Below are 15,197 nucleotides of genomic sequence, written 5' to 3' on the forward strand. Positions count from 1 at the left end.
AGCTTAAGAAACAAGACAAATCTCAAATAAGCAACCTAAACTTTTATATAAAGGAGAAAAGGAGCGTGTAAAGGAAGAACAAAGAAAACCCAAAAGCAGTAGAAGGAAGGAAATAATAAAGACTGGAGCAAAACTAAATGAAATGGAATCTAAAAAATAAAATACAACAATGAAACCAGGAGGTGATTCTTTGTTAAGATCAACAGAAATGATACACCTCTGTCGAGACTCTTAAAAAAAAAAAAAAAAAAAAAAAAGACTCAAACAAAGAAATGAAAGATGAGAAATAATAACCAACACCAAGATACAAAGGATTAGAAGAGTATTATAAGAGTATTACAAAAAATTATATGCCAACAAATTGGAAAACTTAGAAGAAATGGATGAATTCCTAGAAACCTATAACCTCCCAAAACAGAATCAAGAAGAAATAGGACATTTAAATAGACAATTACCAGTAATGAAATTGGATCAGTAATCAAAAAACTCCCAAGAGGGGCGCCTGGGTGGCTCAGTGGGTTAAACCGCTGCCTTTGGCTCTGGTCATGATCTCAGGGTCCTGGGATCAAGCCCCGCGTTGGGCTCTCTGCTCAGCAGGGAGCCTGCTTCTCTCTCTCTCTCTCTCTCTCTGCCTGCCTCTCTGTCTACTTGTGATCTCTCTCTGTCAAATAAATATTTTTTAAAAAAATTAAAAACCAAACTCCCAACAAACAGAAGTCCAGGACCAGACAGTTTCTAAGGCATTTCTTTCTTCTCAAAGTATTTCAAAAAATAGAAGAGAAAGGAAAGCTTCCAAATTCCTTCAATGAGGCCTGCATTACCCTGATACCAAAACCAGATAAAGACACTATGAAAAAAAGAAACTACAGACCCATATCCCTGATGAACATAGATGCAAAAACAAAGTAGTAGCTAACTGAACCCAACAGTATGTTATAAAAATCATTCACCACCATCAAATGGGTTTATGAGATGCAAGAGTGGTTCGATATTTGCAAGTCAATCAACATCATACATCACATCAAGAAGACAAAAGATAAAAACCACATGATCATTTTAAAACACACAGAAAAAGCATGTGACAAAGTACATGATAAAAACCCTCAGTCAAGGAGGTTTAGAGGGAACACACCTGACCGTAATAAAGGCCATATATGAAAACCCCACAGCTAACATCATACACAATGATGAGAAACTGAGAGTTTTCCCCTTAAGATCAGGAGCAAGACAAGGATGCGCACTCTCACCACTTTTATTCAACATAGTACTGGAAGTCCTAGCCTCAGCAGTCAGATAAGGAAAAGAAATAAAACCAACCAAATTGGAAGCAAAGAACTAAAACTGTCACAACTTGCCAATGACATGATACTGTGCATAGAAAACCTTAAATACTGCACAAAAAACCCCTACTAGAATTGATAAATGAATTCAGTAAGGTTGCAATATCCAAAATCAATATACAGAAATCCATTGCATTTCTATATACTAATAATGAAATAATAGAAAGAGAAATTAAGAAAACAATCTCATTTACAATTGTCCCCCCCTGCCAATTATAAAATACCTGGGAATGAACTTAACCAAGGAGGTCAAGGAACTATATTCTGAAAACTATAAAACACAGATGAAAGAAACTGAGGATGACACAAAAAAATGGAAAAACATTCTGTGTTCATGAACTGGAAGAACAAATATCATTAAAATGTCTACACTAGGGGCGCCTGGGTGGCTCAGTGGGTAAAAGCCTCTGCCTTCGGCTTGGGTCCTGATCCCAGGGTCCTGGGATGGAGCCCCATGTCGGGCTCTCTGCTCAGTGGGGAGCCTGCTTCCTCTCTCTCTGTCTACCTCTCTGCCTAATTGTGATCTCGGTCTGTCAAATAAATAAATAAAATCTTAAAAAAAAAAAAGTCTATACTACCCAAAGCAATCTACAGATTTAATTCAATCCTTATAAAATGCCAACAGCATTTTTCACATAACTTGAATAATCCTAAATCCTAAAAGTTGTATGGAACCAAAAAAAACCAGAAGGGACAAAGCAATCTTGAAAAAGAACAAAACTGCAGGCATTACAATTTCAGATTTCAAGATAAACTATAAAGCTGTAGTAATCAAAACAGTATGATATTGGCACAAAAACAGATACATACATCAATGGAACAGAACACAGAGCCCAGAAATGAACCTAATTATAGGGCCAATTATTCTTTGACTAAGGAGGCAAGAATATACAATGGGAAAAAGTCTCAACAAATGGTGTTGGTACAACTGGACAACTGCATACAAAATAAAGTGGACCACTTCCTTACCCCATATACAAAACTAAACTCAAAATGAAGGATTTAAATGTGAGACCTTAAGGCACAAAAATCCTTGAAGAGAGTACAGGTTGTTTCTCTGACGTTGGCTGTAACATTTTTCTAGGCCTGACCTTTGAGGCAAGGGAAACAAAAGCAAAAATAAACTGTTGGGACTACATCAAAATAAAAAGCTTCTACAGAGCAAAGGAAACAAGTCAATGACATGAAAGAAGATACTTGCTAGTAATATATCTGATGAAAATTTGAATTCCAAAAATACATGAAGAACTTATACAACTCAGGGTTCCTGGGTGGCTCAGGTGGTTAGGGATCTGCCTTCAGCTCAGGTCATGATCCCAGGGTCCTGGAATCAAGCCCCGCACTGGGCTCCCTGCTAAGCAGGGAACCTGCTTTTCCCCTTCTCCGATCCCCACTTGCACTCTCTCTCAAAAAAACAAATGAAGTCTTTAAAAAATTTTTTTTATTTAATTTTTTTCAATGTTCCAGCACTCATTGTTTACACACCATACCCAGTGCTTCTTGCAATACATGCCCTCCTTAATACCCACCACCAGTCTCACCCAACCCCTCACCACCCTCCCCTCCAAAACCCTCAGTTTGTTTCTCAGAGTCCACAGTCTCTCATAGTATAAATAAAGTCTTAAAAAGAAAAAAAAAAAAAAACTTGTACAACTCAACACCAAAAAAAGACCCAAATAATTCAACTGAAAAACAGGCAGAAGACATGAACAGATATTTCTCCAAAGAAGACATACATGTGAAAAGATGCTCAACATTACTCATCATCATGAAAATGCAAGTCAACCACAGTGAGGCAGCCCCTTAACCTCTAAGAATGGCTAAAATCAAACACAAGAAACAACAAATATGTTACAAATGTGGAGAAAAAGGAACCCTCTTGCACTACTGGTTGGAATGCAAACTGGTGCAGCTGTTGTGGAAAAACAATGTGGAGTCTCCTCAAAAAATTAAAAATAGAATTACCATACAATCCACTAATTCCACCACTGGGTATATACCCAAAGAACAAAGAAATACTATTTTGAAAAGATATATGCACCCCTATGTTTATTGCAGCTTTATATGCAATAGTCAAATTATGGAAACAGCCCAAGGGTCGGCTGATAGCAGAATGGATCAGGATGCGGGGGGGTGTAGATATATACATATTTTTACACACACACACACACACACACACACACACTGGACTATTACTCAGCCATAAAAAAGAATGAAATCTTGCCATTTGCAACAATATAGATGGATCTAGAGAAAATCTACGTAATTTAATGCTAAGTGAAACCAGTCACAGAAAGATAAATACTTTACGATTTCACTCATACGTGGAATTTAAGAAAGAAAACAAAAAAAAAGAAGCCAAGAAACAGACTCTTAACTATAGAGAACTGATGGTTACCAGAGAGGTGGTGGGGGGGATGGATGAAACACGTTAAGTGGCTTAGGAGTACACTTCTCTTGATGAGCACTGAGTAATACAAAGAAATGTTCAATCACTATATTATACACCTGAAATGAATAGAACACTGTATATTAACTCTGCTGAAATTAAAAAAAACATAGTAAGTCAAGAGAGATTGATATTCTAGATAATGGAAGATATAAAACTGTTGATTTTAATAACAGTCGGAAGACTACTCAGCGAATATAACAACAACAAAAAACTACGAATGCATGTGATAAAACTGACCAATCTCCAAAACATTAAAAAACAATTTCAGCTGAGCCCATACAGTCCAAATAATCATAAAGGATTATAAAATGGTTCTTTTTTTAAGCCAAAAAAAAAAGAAAAAAAAGATGAAGGGTGGACTTTTTATAATTATGTACATGTAAATCCACTAAGAAAACTTAAAAACTCTACAGATGTATATTCATCTAATAAGTTTCAAAATACATGAAGCCCAAACTGATAGAACTAAGAGGAAATAAACAAATCTACAACATTCCTTTCTCAGTATTCCACAGGACGAGTGAACAAAGTGTCAGGAAGAACCCAAGGGCCTGAAACAAGACTATCAGTTGCATCAGGGTCCGCCAAGAAGCAGATGCCATGGCAGGATTCAACACGATTACTTGTAGGAGGGAATATGAGAAAGGGAGATCTGTTCAGAACACGATACTGGAATGAGAGGGAAGAAAGGAAGTCCCAGACTACAATGCAGGCCCAGGAAAGATTCGTGCACACCCATGGGGGTCTTCATGCCTCTTAGGAAAGTCTTGCATGTCCTAAGGCAGGAATGGGCTTTGCTCATTCATGAACTGAAAGCAGAGCATGGGAAGCCTGGACTCAGTAGGAACATGATGGTTGATCCAGAGGGGTTATCCTGGAGTTGTCAACTACACGCCCTGCGAGGGGAGATCTCAAGTGATAAATTTGCATGGCTACGAACATCTACTCTTTGCACCATACAGACTTCTAGAAGCTCCCTGTGGCTTCCATGGATCTCACTTCCTAAGGAACATTTAGAAAAGGTGGGGTGGGGGGACGTGGTCGGGTTAGTGGTATGAACTAAATCCCCCATTGTTCCAACTGGCATTTCTCTTCAGCCTCTTCCATTATTCTTTCTGTATTTCCCTAATTTTCCACTACCACCTTGGCTGACCTTGGTGCCTTATCTTCCATTGTGAGCAAAACCTTTAATCCTAAGGCCTTGGCAATTACAACCTTCTTGGGTTAGGGCTGTTTTTACCTCGCTGCAATAATACAAGGGAGTAGCAGGAGGTGTCCAAGTGGATCATCTGGGTTCCACACCTATTTCTCCCCATCCCATTGTGAAAAAAGCAGCTCTACACCTCCTTCTGCTGTCAGGATAGATTATCCCTTTTACAATGACGATTCCCCTTCTCACCTGCTAGTCCCCACACAAAATCTTATTCTTTTCTGTATGTCAAAAGTATTTCCTAACAGGGGTGCCTGGGTGGCTCAGTCAGTTAAGCATCTGCCTTTGGCTCAGGTCATGATCCCAGTGTCCTGGGATTGAGTCCCATAAGTATCAGGCTCTCTGCTCTGCAGGGAGCCTCGTTCTCTCCCTGCCTGCTGCTTCCCCTGTTGTGTGCATGCTCTTTCTCTGACAAATAAATAAAATCTTTAAAAAAAAAAAAGTATTTCATAACAACTTTTTTTTAAATTTTAAATGGAATAAAGCCCAATTTTTAATGTGAGGAGCTATATAGCTATTAATTTTAATGGAGGAAAATACTGGTATAAATAATGGAATATCTATTGTATTTAATTCAATAATCAAGGCAGAAATGGGTGACTCAGTCAGTTGAGTGTCTGTATTCGGCTCCAGTCATAATCCCTGGGTCCAGGGATCGAACCCCACAACAGGCTCCCTGCTCAGTGGGGAGTCTGCTTCTCTCTCTACCCCTCCCCTCAATTTGTGCTCTCTCTCTCTCACTTTCTCTTTCTCTCTCCCCTCTGTCAGTAAAATTTTTAAAAAATTTAAGGGAGAAATCAAATACTCACCATCTCTCAATATTAAAAATACAGTCAATCCTTGCACAATGTGGGGGTTGGGGTGCTGATCTCCCACACAAAAATCCACATATAACTTTTGATCCCCCAAAACGTAACTGATAATATACTGTTAATCAGAAGCTTTACTGATAGCATAATTGGTTATCACGTATTTGTATATGTATTATACATACTGTGTTCTTACAATAAAGCTAGAAAAAAGTCAAGAAAATCATTAAGGAAAATACATTTACAGTACTGAATAGAAAAAATCCACATATACGTGGATCCATGCAGTCCAAACCCAAGCTGTTCGACAACCAACAGCATTTATTTTTCTTATATATGTAGAGGCCCACACTTACACTTCTGTTGAGAAACAGAGCACATATGAGGGATCCTCAAAACCCTCAAGAAAAAAAAGCTACAAGTGCCATCTGAGAATTAAACTAGAAAAATCTGCACCTAATGAAGATTAGTCCTCTGGAAGTCCAAAGAACTGCCAAGTCTACAATCAAATGATTCAGAAAGGAAAGCCAAATTAACTATATTTTAACTTTTCTGTAAAGAACCTGTATGAAGAGAAGGCAAATGGTTATCATGGAACCTAGAAAAGGGGGAGGTCACATCTGATGTGTTATATCAGCGAAGAAAGCCCTACCCAATTGCTACGAATGTCTAAATGCTATTGTTTGTTCTATAGTAGGGATGGGGGTTAGACGGTTTCGTATCTTGCTTTAGGCCCATATGTTCACTGAGTCACTTATCCTAGTGCTGTGAAAATACCAAATAAAAAATACTTCAAAGATTAAGGAGTACCATAATTATCTATTCTTTCTGTAAGAATTAATTATACTTGACAATGAGTAAATCAGTTTGAGAGATGTAATTATGGAACTGTAAAAGCAGAATTTAAGAGAATGGGGTAGCTATATACAATGGAACATTACTCAGCCATAAAAAAGAATGAGATCTTGTCACTTGCAACATGGATGGATCTAGAGGGTATAATGCTACGTGCAATCATTCAGCAAGAGGAAGACAAATACCACATGTTTTCACTTCTAACTGGAATTCAAGAAAAAGGGGGGAAAAAAAAGAAGGAAACAGACACCTAATATAGAGAATGGGTAGTAGCCAGAGGGGAGGTAGGTGGGGTGGGAAGGGAAATGGGTGAAATATGTTAAGGGGATTAAGAGTACACTTATGATGAGCACTGAGGAATGAACAGACTCACTCAATCATTATATTAGACACCTGAAACTGTATGCTAATTATATATGAATTAAAATTTTTAATTAGTCCTATGAATCTTTGGGCTACAGTGGAAATACAGCGAGCTGAGCCTGTCATTTACTTTTTAACGTATACACCAGACTCCTTACTTTTCAAAAATGCTTTTGACTTACATAGGTGCTCTGTATACTGAAACCGAAGATGGGGGAAGACAGGTTCTATTTTGGCATCTCTACAAAATCTGTTTGCACAGAATTTGCATAAAAGCAGCTCTGAAAATAGCAATCTCTTTTGCATAATATACGTGAGGTCAGAAAGAAGACAGTGGGTTCTGGGATGTAAAAGCCGTGCTGAAGACACGGACAAACATGCATGGAGTCGAGGTACACAGACATGCGATTTGCCATCATGGCTTGAATTACTGAGAACTCATCAGTGCTGATGAGGCACTGACTACATTCCGGTGCACTTCAATCAGAACCAGATTATACCATTAGAATTAATGAAGCACTAGAAGACTTTAATGACTAAAAGAGGGTTGGTTTTAAAGTCTTCTATGCACTTTATTCATTTGATAACAATTTGGTTGACAGTGCTATCACCTCTCCTGTAAAACAGGTAAAAAGTTTACTAACGGTTTTAAGTAACAAATTATATTCAACACACTCCCTGGCACAGTTCTTCAACATTCATTTAATGGTCTAATGCTTTAGCTTATTTAAGATGGATCAATTTGTCTTTTGCCATCCTGTGTATGGGGGGGGGGGCGGCTAACAAACACTAAACAATTGTTCTCTCTCAGATCCCACATTCTCATTATACTGATGAGATTTTTTTTTTTTTTTTCCTCTTTTAAGCTGCTAGGAACTTTCAAGCCAATAAGGCTCCTATTTTTCATCTTTTCTAGAAATATATTCATCATGAGTATGTGTGGGGGTTTAGTGAATGATGGGAAAGGGAGTCCAACCACCTCCAAACAGGAAGGCAGTAGGAGATTCAGAAGAATATTACACTGGGAAGGGGAGATGAGTATTTTCCAGGTATCAACGTGTATTTTAGTATGAACCTGAAAAATAATAGAATGAATTATTAGGCAACCACAGGACGGGACATGGCCATATCTCCCAGTACAGGAAAGGGACCAGACATTTTAGATTCTGGATCCAGTTTTGGTAGATTTAATGTTAGTTATGCTCTCCATATCTTACTTTTTCCCAAGTGTAAATGACTATTACTGTTCATGAGTACTAGTATGTAATGAGTATTGCCATTGTTAACTATTTGGGAAGATTTAGAGCACAAAATGCTTAATACATAGTGGGTTTTTGAAAATGCTTTGTTCTTCACAAAGAGTGCCTTCTAAATTCAAAATGGTAACTGATTTTTTTTTATAAGAAAGGGAAATCATATGCAAATAACAACTTGATTCTTAAATTTAAGAACAGCTCCTTAAATAGTAAAAGATGTAAAAATGAGCTTCAAGAGAAGCAAGATGAAAGTACTACTGTTAAAGGTTAAATATCAGTTTTTCTTTTTTAAATTGTAGTAAAACATACATTAAGTTTACCATTTTAAGTATAAAGTGGTGCTAAGCACAATTACAGTGCTCTACAACCATCACCATCATCCTCAATATGTTTTTAAGACAAAGACCCAATACAGGAAAAGTAGCAACACCTGCAGACTGGAGAGTGTACAATGTTTTAAAAGAAGCTCCAGGGCACCTGGGTGGCTCAGTGGGTTAAGCCGCTGCCTTCGGCTCAGGTCATGATCTCAGGGTCCTGGGATTGAGTCCCGCATTGGGCTCTCTGCTCAGCAGAGAGCCTGCTTCCCTCTCTCTCTCTCTCTCTGCCTGCCTCTCCATCTACTTGTGATTTCTCTCTGTCAATAAATAAATAAAATCTTTAAAAAAAAAAAAAAAAGAAAAAAAGAAGTTCCACTATCTGGTTTGCTCTCCTGCTCCAAAACACATTGTGTAGGTATCTAAAAGCAACATATACTCAATGCAACTAATGTGCTATTTGAAAGCTTGCTAGTGATTTCCATATTGAGCTGCCTTGGGCACATATGCACATAATTCCAATAAATTCCATTTACTCAGGCCTAAAGTGTTTTTTCTGGGGGGTATGGACTATGCCCAAATTCGTCTTCTTGGAGCTTTCCACCCTAGGTTCACATCTTCCAGAATATATATATAATATCACTTCATACCTTTTCCTGGTCCATAAATATTTCCTAAAATATTTGTGGGACCTCTCTTCCCATGACCAGTTCTTTTCTTAGTATTCAAATTCCATTATCAAACAAAAGGTATATTTAGTTTCAGAGGCAGTGTTCAATTTATCAGTTGCACATAACACCCAGTACCATCCCACTTATTTTTCTATACCAAACCTTTTGGAGGGCTAGCTTTGTGATTCTCTTAAATTAGTTCATCGTAAGTCATTTATTTTTTACCCAGAGAATCATAGGTAGATTTCTTATGGTGTTACTAAATCTGTACTATATATTTTGGTCACTTAGTTCTGTTCACTTTCATCCTTTACTAAGTATTACCTTAAGTTCTTCTCCTTCCTTCTGTGCACACACCTCATTGACACAAGGCATTTCAGTTTACAGGAGATCATGATTACATCGATTATTTCTTTTTCTATTGATGCCTCCCCATCACCTCCCTCAATCCCCTCTCCAGTTCTCTGCAACACAATCTATTGTGAAGTTTTCTAAAATCTCCCGGGAAGAATGAATTTATCTGTAATCTTTACTACCAATGTAATTCCTTCACTTACTTCTCTCCCAGTGGTTTACCAGTCTGTGTACCTTACCCTCGCAGGTTGTCAGTTGTTGACAGGCAAGGACTCTGTCATTTTTATTAATCTAGCACTTAAGAAGGTACTGGCATACAGGAGATATCAAAAAATGGTTTTTCCTCACCTGCCCCATTTTATAGAATTCCATCTATAACTACAGACCTCCCACTGCTCCCTTTGAAGGGACCATTTAGAGCCCAAATCAGGTAGCATTTCCTCAGACATAAGAGGAGAAGTAGAAGTAAGTACTCCTTTTCAGACAAGAGAGCTTGGAAACCTTACCACTTATATGTAATTTAGGTTTAAGTGTTCATTTGAAGCACTTGACGCTGCCACTAAAAAGCCTGATTAGGAGCTCGAACTTGAGAGATACACCAGAAGAGGGCTAGATTAGAGTCAGAGAGCCACATCACTTCTGTGATTAATATTCACAATGGTATTCTTACTCATATTTAAACAAAGAATATGAAAAATATTTAAGCTTTTTCAGGGGAGAATACAAATGTCATAGTATTCCCATTCCCTATTGTTTAGCGACCTCAAGCAGCTGCGACTAATGGGTCTCTCCTGTTAAACACTTCAGATACTGTTTTTTGTTTCACTTCTGAAATAAGGCAGTACTCCTTATAACTTTGTTACTGAGAAAACCAACACGGCAAATGAAATAAAAACACAGGGCCATCTCCATGTGCATGTCAGGTAATAAAGCTGTCACTAGTAGTGTGGCAATCACTTAAGTTCTCTGACATTTAGTTTACTGACCTGGAAAACAAGAATGTAAGATTTTTAAAAGGTATGTACTTCTAAAGATCTACATATAATTGAAATTCTCATGTGCAGCCTCACAACTCTCATGGATTAAAAAACTCTTTAGACCTTAGTGTGAGGCAGGAATCTATCAAAATCCTAAAGGAGATCATAGGCAGTAACCTCTTTGACATTGGCCAACTTCTTTCAAGACATGTCTCCAAAGGCAAAGGAAACAAAAGTGAAAATGAACTTTTAGGACTTCGTGAAGATCACAAGCTTCTGCACAGCAGAGGAAACAGTCAACAAAACAAAGAGGCAACCCACGAAATGGGAGAAGATATTCAGGAATGACACTATAGACAAAGGGCTGGTATCCAAGATCTATAAAGAACTTCTCAAAATCAATGCCCCAAAATCAGATAATCACGTCAAAAAGTGGGCAGAAGACATGAACAGACACTTCTCCAGAGAAGACATGCAAATGGCTAAAAGACACATGAATAAATGTTCATCATCATTAGCAATCAGGGAGATTCAAATCAAAACCACATTGAAATATCACCTTACACCACTCAGAATGGCCAAAATTAATAAGACAGTAAACACCAAGTGTTGGAGAGGATGTGGAGAAAGGGGAGCCCTCTTATACTGTTGGTGGGAATGCCACTTTGGAAAAGTGTGGCGGTTCCTCAAAAAATTAAAAATAGAGCTGCCCTATGACCCTGTAATTGCACTATTGGGTATTTATCCCAAAGACACAGATGTAGTGAAAAGAAGGGCCATCTGTACCCCAATGTTCATAGCAGCAATGGCCACAGTCAAACTGTGGAAAGAGTGAAATTAAGTCAAGCCGAGAGAGTGAAGTATCATATGATCTCATTTAGTTGTGGAGCATAAGGAGTAACAAGGAGGATGTTGGAAGAAGGAGAGGAGAAGGGAGATGGGGGAAATCGGAGGGGGAGATGAACCATGAAAGACTGGACTCTGAGAAACAAACTGAGGGTTTTGGATGGGAGGCGGGTGGCGGGTTGGGGAGCCTGGTGGTGGGTATTAAGGAGGGCACATATTGCATGGAGCACTGGGTGTGGTACATAAACAATGAATCTTGGAACATTGAAAATTAAAAAAATAAAAATTAAAAAACACATCAATTGGCAAAATCTGGTCCCAGCTAACCTTTCTAGATTTGCTATCCTCCATTACAAATACTCTGCAATTAAAGAGCTTGTTTAGAATCTGCTCACCCTAATGTTAAAACTCAGCTAGTGGGCTAGCTCCCTGAGGCTGGGCCTTGGACACTCCTACTCTTGCAGCACCTCATGATCACTCTAGCTAGTCTAGCCAATCACCTTTTAACTTGCGACAATCTAGACAAGAGTGAAGATTCAAAATTCTAATGGGAGTGTTTCCAAATCCAGGTAAGAAGGAATAAGCACACTCCACCCTGTGTCTCCCACTGAATACATCAATAAAACATAACACATAGATCAGCTATTGGAGAACTTGAAAAATAAAAGGCACCAGGCAAATTATGGAAGAAGACCAGAATTCAAAGTACCACTGAACCAGTGTAAGTTTACATTCTGGTTTTTATCCTGGGCATTGTGGATGTTATTTTGTATATACTCTCAATTCTAATCCTTACAGAAAAAAAATTTTTTTTTTTAGTAGGCAATTAACTTTTTTAGACTTGTGTTACAGGCTTTGTCTCATTTTTTATAGGTGTCCATTCAAATCTCAGTTCATTTCTTTAAGCCTCTGAGTTTGTCTTGTGCATGTGGGGTCAGGAGTTAGCACACCAGTTCACATACAGAAGTAGAAGAATCCTTTTTATGGCTCTCTCCCTTCCACGATTCCCCCTCACTTTAGAGGTATGGCTGTTACATGCTTTTTCACTCTGGTTCTTCCAGCCAGAAAAATGATGGCAGGATTTCTATTATAGTTTTAGCTGCTCATGCATTTTGTGACTATGACCCACTCTCAGGGCCCACTCTCTCTCTCTTACCCATGTGCTGGTTGCTTCTATGGATTTTGACTCCCCTCCACAAGGGTCTGCATTTACTTACTCTTCAGAGTCCTCACATCGTTGTTTTTTCTATTTTGCTCAAAATTTATAATTATCAGGATGAGAGACAGTTTACAGAAATCTGCTATCATCACTATTTTGCTGGAAAATTAAAATGTATTGCCTGGGTAAAAAACTACGGTAATATAATTTAAATCTATATCTGGCAAGAGGCAGTTTCTTAAACTGGGTAGTGTTCACATGAATGTGTTTTATAATTACTCTGTATATTTTTTTTTCCTTTTTTGATGTACAATACACTTGAGAATTTTCTAAAAATGAGGTTCTTTGGTCCCTCATAACCAAAACTTAAGCTCCTCACTTAACATTCACCCTGTGGAGGGGCACCTGAGTGGGTCAGTTGGTTAAGTATCAGACACTCAATTTCAGTTCAGGTCATGATCTCAGGGTTGTAAGACTGAGAGCCACATTGGGCTTCGGGCTGAGTGTGGCATCTGCTTGAGATTCTCCTTCTCCCTCTGCCCATCCCTGTCCATGTCCCTGTCCCCCTATTCCTCTTGTGTGTGCATGCGCTCTTAAAAAAAAAAAAAAAAATTTACCCTGTGGATAATACTGTTATGACAATAGCATACCTGTAGTATTTCAATAATATATGAATGTCTCAAATTTAATAAAAAGATAATCCCATCAACTGTAAAAGTGAGTACATTCTAAGAAAATAAAGTCTTCATTTCAAAGAGGGTTCAAACAGGCAAACAATCTCCTACAGTACTTCAGTGTAGCAGAGCTCACACCTTTGAATTGATATCTTTATTCAAATCATAACTCTACCTCTAACTAGATGTGTGAACTTGGGTCAGTTACTTCAGCTTTCTGAGCTTGTTTCCTCATTGTAAAATGGACAAAATATAGTACCTACCTCTCAGGATGAAGTGAAGAGTGAAGTAAGCAATTATGAAGAACATGCAGCACACAGTGCTAAGTACCTATAAAATGTTCAGTGAAAGTTAGCTGTTATTAGTAGTGATATTTTCTTCTGAATCCCAAAGGACTTCCATTACTTATTTACTCAATTACTAATCTTCACTTGATATACTTCCACAAAAACAATTTGAGATTATGTTCCTTCACTACCAGGAAATGAACAACTTTGTACAGTTTAAAATTCAACATAATACTAAAAAGACAAGTTTTAGTTGAATGCACCCTCTAGTGGTTTCCATTATGTGCAAGTACTTGCTTCTACAAAAGAAAACCTCTTTATGAAAAGTCCCTAGTTTGCTTAGAACCTGAAGCCAGCTGGTTGAGAACATGCTATGAAGTGGATAATCATACAACTAGAAAGCTCCCTCTCTTCAAGAGCTGGAGGAATATTTTACAACTCCCCGCCACCATAAAACCTAGAACATTTGTGATATTCACCATAACAAATTCCATTATTTCTACAGCATTGACTTTAATCTTTACTCCTAAAGAAAATCAGGCCACTTCCTAGGTTGCTTTAACAAGCATTGCAGCATATTTATTCTTTGTCTAACAAAAACATACTGAGTACCAACTATGTATACCAGGTAATGGGAATACAATAAACAACTTGTTACACAATTATTATGTAATTACTAATTTGAAAAGTGTTTTGAGTAAAGACTGCCTCGAGTGTACAAGAGGGGATTGGTCTAATTTGGGTGGCAGGGGAGCAGAATAGGAAAGCTTACTTAAAAATAAAATGTAAAAAGACTTTAAGGGTAAATACTTTAGCTGAAAGAAGAAAAGTGCTGTGCAAAGACAACAGCATATGTAAAGGCCTGAAGATTGCAAGGTACGCACAGCATTTGAGAAATTGAGGAAAGTCCCCCGGTCAAAGAAGGGGACATTGTGTAGGGAGAGACTAGTAACTCCAACTTAAGGAGTTTGAAGGTCATCTTAAAAGCAATGGGAGGGGCATTTGGGTAGCTGAGTGCATCAGTCATCTGGCTCTTAATTTAGACTGACGCCATGACCTCAGGATCATGAGATTGAGCCCTGCCTGAGGTTCTGTGCTGGGCATGGAGTCTGCTGAAGATCCTCTCTCCCTCTGTTTCTCCCCTAAAGCCCTCTAAAATAAATAAGAGCTCTTAAAAGAGACAGAGAGAGAGAGAAGAAAAAAAGCAATGGGAAACTATGGAAGGGATTAAGGCAGAAGAGTAAAAAAAAAAAAAAAAAAAAAAAAAATTTAAGATTTACTTATTGACCTGAGAGGCAGAGTGAGGGAAAGAGAGAGAGCAGGAGCTGAAGAAGAGAGGCAGACAGGGCTCAGGACCGGATCCCAGGACTCTTGAGATCTTGACCTGAGCAGAAGCCAAGAGTCGGCACTTTACAATGGCACCTACCCAGGCACCCCTGATTTACACCTCCAAAAATTCACTTTGCTAAGAAATGGAAATGGGTGAGGGAGTGGCGTAAAAAGTAGATACCCGCACCAGCTGCCAGTGTTCCAGGGGAGATGGGATGAAACCTGGGACGAGGGAGGTGGCAGTGGAGATAAAGTGGAAAGGTAGTTAAGGGGCAAGATGGATCGACCATGATGATAGGTA

General features: G+C 38.4%; 1 long non-coding RNA gene across 1 annotated transcript in view; it reads right to left on the bottom strand.

Moving 5' to 3' along the window:
- The window catches only part of LOC131832417 (uncharacterized), a 40,494-nt gene that overhangs the window by 24,074 nt on the left and 1,223 nt on the right, over positions 1 to 15,197 (bottom strand). Inside the window, exon 2 of the long non-coding RNA XR_009354043.1 lies at positions 13,544 to 13,610. This is a non-coding gene — a long non-coding RNA (uncharacterized LOC131832417). The remainder of the gene's footprint in view (positions 1 to 13,543; positions 13,611 to 15,197) is intronic.

The sequence above is a fragment of the Mustela lutreola genome, chromosome 5 (assembly GCF_030435805.1).
Source record: "Mustela lutreola isolate mMusLut2 chromosome 5, mMusLut2.pri, whole genome shotgun sequence".
Lineage (NCBI taxonomy): Eukaryota > Metazoa > Chordata > Mammalia > Carnivora > Mustelidae > Mustela > Mustela lutreola.